The sequence below is a fragment of the Podarcis liolepis genome, assembly GCF_965112155.1.
Source record: "Podarcis liolepis genome assembly, chromosome: 3".
Taxonomy (NCBI): domain Eukaryota; kingdom Metazoa; phylum Chordata; class Lepidosauria; order Squamata; family Lacertidae; genus Podarcis; species Podarcis liolepis.
The window spans coordinates 82,283,589-82,293,447 of NC_139557.1; positions in this window are offsets into that span (position 1 = coordinate 82,283,589).

Consider the following 9,859-nt stretch of genomic DNA (forward strand, 5'->3'; position numbering starts at 1 on the left):
CCAGCTGTAGCATATAATATTAGTAGTGAAAAGGATATATCAAGAACTCTGGCCACAAGTTTCAGTATAAGGAATAATTCCTACTCAATATTAGTAGGGCTGTTGCAACGGTAGACCAGTTAGTAATCTGGTAATTGTTTGGCACGTGCTCAGAGCTGTTTCCTTGAAGGCTACATCTCATAGCACATTTTTGGTGGCCAGCCAATAGGGAGTGTCTACTATTTGGGCCAGATTTGCTCCTTTTGCTTAGCATTTGTTCGTTTTGTGATCTATCGCTAGAGAGAGCACAGCTAATGGTGGACACAGTGTGAGGTATCTTTCTATAAGAAGAACAGGTTATTTTGCAAGAGGTTAAATATGTCAAAATCCACAGTTGGATAATACTTTTATTCAAGGGTTTTTTCCAGCCAGAACTGGAACTCAGTTCCGGCACCTCTCAGGTGGGCACCATTGCCATTCTAAGAGAACAAGGGAGGTGTTCATGGTGAATTCCAGCACGTCTTTTTTCTAGAAAAACAGCACTAATTTTATTCAAGACAACCAAAATGTCACAAACCTGTGGCCAGCTTTTGAGTTCTCTAGGGCTCTTCATCAGGCAAGATGCTACACAAAGCAGCATTTCTACTCTGAAGCAAGGAGATGCTCCACAGATATGCTTTCCCCAGCACTTCCATGCCATTTGGCTGCTCATCTTTCTCCCACATCAAGATCTTGTCCTTTCCACAAAACGATAGATATTTAAGAGTGGGCTGCTGAAACACCAGACTGGAAGCAGTCATGTCTGATGCAAGGCAGAAATCGAGCTCTGTTTCTTTCTCTCTCTGTTCAAAAGAGGAAACCTATCTCTGGCAAGTTTCCAGCATGGTTGTTACTTATTTTTAACTGGAATATTAAGAGGTTGTATGAACACCGAGAGGATGGGCCACTGCTTTTTTTGGGAATTCTAAAGCCCACGTAGCAGAAACATAAATTAAAACACTTTTCTCTATTTCCAGTGTTCTGGCCATTGCTTGAGTACCCCATTGCTTATGTACCCCAAAGGGCCTTTGCTAATGTACCCCAAAGAGTGTCAGTTCACAAAGGGGAGTTATCTGCAGGCCCAGAGGGAAAAATAAACAAAAAGGGGGACTTCCCTCCTAAAGAAACCCACCCTAATGAGGGCTGAACATGCTCTGCAATTATGGAATGCTGACTCACATGGTGTGCAGACAGAAACTAGGGGCAGGGGAATGTCATGGAGTGCCTGGGATTCTCAACAACATTCCGCATTGCAACATTCTGTTGGAGGTCTCACTTGTATAAGAATTTAGCTCAGCCCAACCCAGCCACAGAAAACAATATTGAAAAGAACCAAAAGCACTTGGTAAAACAACAGACAACAACCTCTTTGCAAACACTACTGTTAAAGAGAAAGTCCGACAGCAATCTTGGGACTAAACTGCAAACGGTTTGAGTTGTGTTGGATGGAGGTGGTATTTTAACATGTAATAAGTTCAGATCTCCATTAGATGGCAATGTTCCATAACCTTTTTACTCCCAATTTACTGGACTCCATTTGGCTGGAGATGTATGTTATTTCTGGATTAGGAATATGCTAATTCTTTTTTTAGAAGAAATAATGCACAGAGTTATCCCTACTATGAGGCAAATTGAGCTGGCTCAAGCAGCATAATTTGAGCATCAGATTGTAAGCTAGTTAATAACAATTTATAACTGAGAATACAACAGTTGACATTTGGATTTTTCCCCTCGGGCACCATTGTGTCTCAGGCTGATCTCGATAATATACGGTACCTATTTCTGGAATGACGTCATAAATTGTTTCTGCTTCGTTAAAATTCCAGGCGGGTGGCTGTGTTAAGCATTATTGAGATGATGTCAAAGGGTGTTTTCCCACATGAGGCTTAAGGCAGCTCTTGATTCAATCAAGTCACAATGGGACTGGTAGACTAGAGTTGGCCTGAAGACTCATTTGTACTGCACATCTCTCTCTGCTTTGTCTTCTACGTAAGCTGTATGACAAGACTTTAGCATAAATAGCAGAAGAGAAGATCAAAGGTCCCACAAATATGAAAACAGTCAGAGTATGTCCAAATTGCATTTTGTCCTTTGTGGAATAAAGGATAAGTCTGGAAGTAAAAACAATTTTGCAATATTATCCATAACAAATGGTGTGTGTGTTTGTGTATGCACACGTGAGAAGTGGATGCACACACACTTTTTAAGCGGGAGATTTCAGCAGTGAAAGGAGTAAATGCACATTCTTTCAAAGGTTTTTTTTAAAAAACAACTCCGGGCCACATCCACATCATATACTTAAAACACATGGTTTTTCCAAAAGAATCCTGGGAATTGTGGTTTGTTAAGGCTGTTGGGAATCATAGCTCTGTAAGGTGGTAAACTACAGCTCCCAGGATTCTTTGGGCAAAGCCATGTACTCTATAAGTGTAGTGTGGACATGGACAGGGGGGCCACTAGGGGGCGCATTGGAAGATGGCTGACAATAACATCTCTCCGATCCACACGAGGTAATTTGGAGGCTATGATGGGGGTAATTAGCCTCCTTAACCCCCCCCCAGGATTAGGGGGGACAGACGGCCCTTGCCTGCTGTGCCCTATACCACCCCCGAATTTGTGGGGGTGGGGGCACTAGGCACAAAGCCCTCCTGTGGGATTTCGGCACTCCTGAACGCTGTCCCTGATTCACGCCACTAGATGCAGAACTTCAAAGGAAACAATTTGGATGAAAGGAATGCACATATTTCAAGAAAGAAGGGGGAGTAAAGACTGCTAACAGAAGAGATCTCTGACAAAATAAGATAAGAATAAAACATGAGAAGATACGCCAAGACAAGGTACGGCAAATGACTGATGGGGGAGGGGAAAAAAACCTCTTCCTTCTTTCCCTATGTGATTAAACAAGAATCCCCTCCCCTCATGAGTCAGAAATGTCGTTTTAAGGACTTAAACTGTGGATTTAAGGCTGTGTGGAGATAAACTTTCGAACCAAAGCACGTTTTAAGAAGAGCGTGGAATGTGTAAGAGCTTGGGAATGACGCAGTTAAAAATGCCATCGCCATATTGGGAAGTTCTGCCGGAGGTCTTGAGTCTGGGAGGAGAAAGAGAGAAATAGAGCTGTTTATATATTGTGGGTTAAACTCCTCAGTGGGACTTAAGAGCGACAGTTTCACGAGACTATGATGGAAAGAGTGATGTTATCTATGAAGGAGATGATATATGAAAACCATCTTGATTTGAGGATTGGAAGAATGGAAAATTCACACAGGACTATTATTACTATTGGTGTTTATCGGCTTAAGGAGACTATCAGAAGAGATCATAAAGAAAAAAGAGAAAATATATGAACAAGATGTGATGTGGAAACAGCAAGATAAGATGGGATAGAACTATGAACTTTGTTTGGACTGATTGGGACTGATTGGGACATTAACGCAGCAGCAAGAAGATGATCAGAATCCCCCCTTCGGATCTTGAAATATGGGTCCCCCCAACAAAATTTAAAATTCGGCTTTGTAATTCGGAATTTATGTGATATGATTTAATTTGATGTGATTAGCCAGTTAATAAAAATTATTTAAAAAAAATAAAAATAAAAAAATATATAAGTGTAGTGTGGACATGACCCTGGTTCATAAAGTGGCAGGACATCCCATCATCCCATTGGTTAGGTTTTCTTTGCTTGTTTTATTAAGCTTGCTGAGAGCTCCCTTGACTGAGTGGTAAAACACAGGAATCACAGAGCTGGGTTAGATGTTATGTTAGTCCCAACTTCTTTTAGCCCTGGCATGTAAGATATTTTAAAATAAAAATAGCCTGTGAAGAGGAGGAGGAGACCCTTTGCTTTTGCTTCAGCTCCTTGACCCCACCTTGGGCCTGACTGGAATCAGACCCCTCACCCTTTGCTTGGTATTTGTAATTCCCCACATTATGAGAACCAAGCAGAGGGGAAGGTCCAATTCTGAATGGATCATTGAAGGGTTGAAGCTCCCTGCCTTATGCTATGGTTTCCTGTCGAGCTCAGCTCTCAGCTCCCTGCAATTAATTTTGGGAATGAAAACTTACAGGCCCGGGACAGTTATGTAAGCGATGACCTGCCTGGTTTGGCCCTCAGCTTCTAGAGTCTTAAAGGAGGACAAAGGTTCACAAAAATATCTCTGTTGTGTGTGGTGGTGTGAGTGTGGGGGAAAGGGAGTTGTGTTGCACAGTACAATCACTAGCAGGACTGATAAGCTAGTTACGGAGAGCAAAATGGCATTTTGTCAGTAGCAACGCATTGCATTTTGGGTGTTTGGGTACTGGGGCATGATATCATGTGACCACAGATGCCCTCCCTTTGAGGAACCGCGCCTGGATCCTGGCCTCACAACCCCTAAGTAGTGCATTTGTTATGCCAGGAGCATATTGTCTGGATAAGCTGGTGTTTGTGGCAGTGAAAATGACACGGCACGTTGTGGCGCCTTAGAGACTAAGCGGTTTATTGCAGTACAAGCCTTTGTAGGCAACATCCCAAGTCGCCGGCTGCATAACAAAGTGAGCTGTCATGCATCTGATAAAGTGGATTGTTTCTATGAGAGCTCATACCATAATAAATCAGTTTGTCCCCGTGGTACCACAGTATGGTTTGCTTTCTACCTGAGGTAGAGCAGCGCAGATATAAAGGTAACCAAGTAGAAACCCCCTGCTAGTCATTCTGAAGTGTTTTAAAGCACAGGCAAAAAAAGAAAAAAAAAGAAAAGGAAAAAAGAGTGCATTTGAAGGGAGTCTCAGAGCATCTCCTGACATTAATCACTGCATTTGGATGGCAGTATACATTTTTGCAACTCATTGACCTGGACCAACCAATTCTGGGGTGGTAAAAGCCCCTCACCTTTGAGGTGATCACAGTGCAGGGATCGCCAGCCTTCTCTGGGCCTGTGGGTACATTTGGATACAGAAGAAATTGTTGTAGGCACTGCACACACATCAGAACCAAACACACACTGCAATCTGTTCTGCTGGGCTCCCTATGAGCCCCAAGAGGGAGTAGGATCAGTATAGGTGATGTATAGGGGACCCACATACAAAACCCAATTCTGACAATGGGACGAACAAATAGGCTGAGAAACAAAAGATCAGTCTGTGAAGAATTCTATTTCCATGCCCTCTCCAGGATACTCCATTCTATCTCCTACTCAGTTTTCTGTACCCACAGTGGTAAGTCACGTTCTGTATCCCCAGTGGTAAGTCACAAAAGCACTCTTCAGCCTGCTTTTGCTCCCCGATTTGTCTCCCACATGGGATAAGAAATAACTGCAAGCCAAAGTTGTGACTCAAATAACAAATTAGGTTTTCTGTGCCTTTTGGATTTGGAACGAGAGAAGTCTCTTTGGAAAGTGGCTGTTTTTAGATGAGGCGTTTATTGTACAATCACCATGGTTTGTTTACTGTCATTTAATGGGGCTGGACTGGGGATGTCGAGGCAACATCGTCCTGTGTTTTTCCAGGATTGAGTCCAGAATCTTAATGTAGAAATTCTGTTATGGTGGGAAAGAGCAGCAGGGCAGCACAGTCCCAATGTGCACAGGAAAAGGTGCAAAACTGGGGCAAGGTGGAAAGAGTGGTTCCTGGGGAAGTTGGATGACATGTTGATTCCTCGCCATATACTTCCTTTTGTGGACATCCACTCCCCAATGTGTGATGACATTTATAGTTGCCATTTAGTGGGGAACACGTTGAATGGAGCTCACTGGCTACTTTTTCAGCTGAACCCCGCCCCCCCGCCGCTGTTTTACTTGTGGTGGGGTGGGGAAGCCCCAGATATTCCCCATATCTTTCCCAGCAACAACTTTTGGGATGAAAAAATGAGCAGAGCTTAGCAAAGCACAATATAATGCTTGATTTGAGCCTATAGGTGCTTCTAGTTTAGCTTCCATTTATGTCAAATGGACAGTTTAGCACAGTGTTTCTCAGATTATTTTTGCCCTGCCCAATGTGCCAGGAACTAGTACCATATTTGGTCCCTGAAACATCCCACCCAACCTGGGCTGAGGTGGTGTTGCTGTAGGCTGGCAGCTGATGACTCTCAAACCAGCACTTCTCTGTGGATCACCACTATGAGTAGCACTGATTTGTTGTTGTTTAGTCATTTAGTCGTGTCCGACTCTTCGTGACCCCATGGACCAGAGCATGCCAAGCCCTGATTTAGCAGCATGCAAAAACCTCAGCGCCTAGGGCTTGCCGATCGCATGGTCGGCGGTTCGAATCCCTGCGGCGGGGTGAGCTCCCGTCTTTCAGTCCCAGCTCCTGCCCACCTAGCAGTTCGAAAGCACGTCCAAGTGCCAGTAGATAAATAGGTACTGCTTTATAGTGGGAAGGTAAACGGCGTTTCCATGTGCTGCTCTGGTGCCGGTTCGCCGGAGCAGCTTCGTTACGCTGGCCACGTGACCCGGAAGTGTCTGCGGACAGCGCTGGCTCCCGGCCTCTAGAGTGAGATGAGCGCACAACCCTAGAGTCTGTCAAGACTGGCCTGTACGGGCAGGGGTACCTTTACCTTTAATCGCTGCTGCTGCTTTCAAGCCTCTAACACTATGTAGCCAAATAAACTCCAAAGAGTGGAGGGAGGCAATTCTCATTGGGACCATTGGGTGTGGGAAAGGGTTAAATATCCTCCAACACCAGTAGCACTCCCAGTGCTATTTATCTAGAAAAAGAGTTGCCAGAACTCACTATGAATTCCCCCCTCTTTCTCTTACAATAGCAATGGCACCCACCGGAGAAGTTCCAGAACCCACCTGAGAGGTGCCGAAATTGAGTTCTGGCTCATTCCCCCTGAAAAAAAGAAGAAGCCCTGAGCACTCCCAATGACGATAGCCTCTGGTTGCAATTTAGAAAGTGGGGACAGAAAAGAAGGGGGAAAGAAAAAGGCAATTATATTTGGAAAGGGAAGAGTTAAAGTGACAGAGTTGATTCCTAGAAAGGTGAAACAGGCCATACAGAAGGATGTAGCTACAGCACAATCTAGAAAACAACTAGAATAATCAAATAAGCCAGTACAGCAGTGCAATAAAACATCTACACCTGGGAGACATTGTGCATTGATGGAAAACAGAGCAGGATTTTCTGATCTTTAGAAGAAAAGAAAAGGAAGCTGAACAGGAAACACACACACACACACACACACACACACACACAAAAGGGGTGGTGTACAGGTGCCCCATAAGATATAAGGGAACAAAATGTGGTTTCTCCCTAGGACATCCCAATGCTTTTATGTTTTCAATGTCACCAGCACATTATAGGATTCAAGGCCACAAATGGAGCCTGGCCTACGTTCCTTTTCACCTATGCAAACCTGCCATGTTATCCACACGGAGGAGCCCTTCCTTTGTCGGAAAGTCCACTTCTGCAGCAAAGCTTTCTGTGCAAAATCCACAGAGGGTAACCTTGTCTTGAAGCATAATTAGTTCTGAGGAAGAATTTTATCAGCTTAGTCTTTGGGGAGTGGTAGCATGTAAACACTTATTAAAATGTTATTTTGGGGGCATAATTCTGTCATAAGACAAACTAGGCAGATGCAAATAAAAGCAAAGGTTATCTGTCCACAGGGACTGCTTGCATTTCACTGAGAGATTTATGTCAAATGGCAGATTTTCATCCAAGTTATGAGACAGCAGCAAGGATGAAGCACATTTTTCACAATGTGCATGGAAGCATGTAAGCTTGAGGGTCACCGAGGAATACCAGTTAAAAAGAATAAAATATCCACATGGATTCTGAATAAAAGGTCCAAAGGTAGCAGCCAGCAGGAGTGGAATATCCTGCTTGCTAATGTTTCCTAATAATTTGGTGCATGTTTTTTCACCCTGACCTAACAGTTCCTTAGTAAAGGGAAGGGCCATAGCACACAAGATGGGGATCGTGAAAGTGTTCACATTAATGAGATCTACAGTATGGATCAATGTCTGTGGTGGCCATCGTGAGGCCTGTGGTGGAACCATCCAAATATCTGGGCTTCTCATAAGCCTACCTGTCATCAATATCATCTGACAATGAGATAAGTTCATTATTTAATGAAAATGCATGATCTTCTCTGGCAGTGTTTATTCCAGCAGAAGGGATACGTCTAGCAAAATCCATAGTGTTGGAAGGTTCACATTGATGAATCATATTCTTTAGCTTGCAGTGGCAGTAGTTAGTATTATTGCCTGCAGGTCCCGGGACAGATTAAAGGAAGTTAAAATTCAGTGTTGGAAACAGTTAAAACAAATTGCAATTGTAAGAATAGGGTGGGTTCTAAAACACACACGTCTCAAGTGTCAGAGGCCAAGGTAAAGCAAGTTGATGCTGTGTGGAAAATTCATAGCCACTGAAATTTAAATATTATGTAGCTTTTTAAGTCAAAATTGTTTACAAGGTATTCTCCCACGTACAGCATCATGCATCCATCCATGCCTATATAGTAACATCTGCATCTGTATTTTTATTTCACATCCCTTTTCTCTCTCTCAAAGAACGTAAGGAGGTATATGTGGTCCCTGACCAGATCCAGGCAAAAGTTGCTCACCTTGCAGGGCGGAGCTGATATGTTAGCTTCCTGGCCGATGGGTCACTGCTGCTTACTGGGAGTGAAGGGAACAAGAGGACCAAGGCAACAGGGAGTTTAGCCCACTGCGCAAATCACAATGGTGGTGTCTGCCTCCACTGCTTGAGGCAGGATGCCTTTGAATACCAGCTGCTGGCAATTGCATTGCTCAGATTCTGTTTGTGAGCTTTCCATGGGCATCTGGTTGGCCACTGTGAAGACAGGGTGAGGGGCTAGATTGGTCTGATCCAGATAGGCTTCGTCAATGCATTTGTATCATGCCAACCTCGCTGCTGCCCTCTTCTCCCCATGCCACCTGCCAGGAAGTGGCTCCACTCTGAGCCACTTCTGGATACAGGCCTGCTTAGCATTAGCAAGGCTGCTGCATCACGTGTCCTCAAGCCATGCCCTGGAGATTTTGGAATGGTTAAAATTCTGTGTCTAGTGAGAGGCGTTAGACTGTTGCTATAAAATATGCGTTAGATTGTCGCTATTCAAATATGCTTTTGAATTATGGTGCTGGAGGAGACTCTTGAGAGTCCCATGGACTGCAAGAAGAACAAACCTATCCATTCTTAAGGAAATCAGCCCTGAGTGCTCACTAGAAGGACAGATCCTGAAGCTGAGGCTCCAACACTTTGGCCACCTCATGAGAAGAGACGAGTCCTTGGAAAAGACCCTGATGTTGGGAAAGATGGAGGGCACAAGGAGAAGGGGATGACAGAGGACGAGATGGTTGGACAGTGTTCTCGAAGCTACCAGCATGAGTGATCAAACTGCGGGAGGCAGTGGAAGACAGGAGTGCCTGGCGTGCTCTGGTTCATGGGGTTACGAAGAGTCGGACACAACTAAACGATTAAACAACAAAATACCAGAGCAAAACAAACACAAAAAAGACCGCCCCCCAGTCTTTCCCATTGTTGCACAATGGTTAATTTAATGAGTAATCTGAGTTATGTTTTGAAGCCAGAATAGCAGTTCTGATAACAGAGGAAAGGGAAGATCTATTCAGCATGAAGAGCAAAAATACTTGAGCCTCCATTAATGAAGCCATTTCCTCAGTGGTGTTGGACTTGGCTCGACCCTGTTTCCTCAGGGCATCTCAGATAGCTATTGATTTCACTTATACATACATTAGAATAGCGGGATTGGGTCATATATCATTCTGTGCGAAAGGAAACACATTTCCCACCCCCCTTTGTGACTATGCACATGACCCCCTCTCTCAAGCGGCATGTGTTGATAAATCTAGCATCTTCTGGTGCCCTATTCATATTT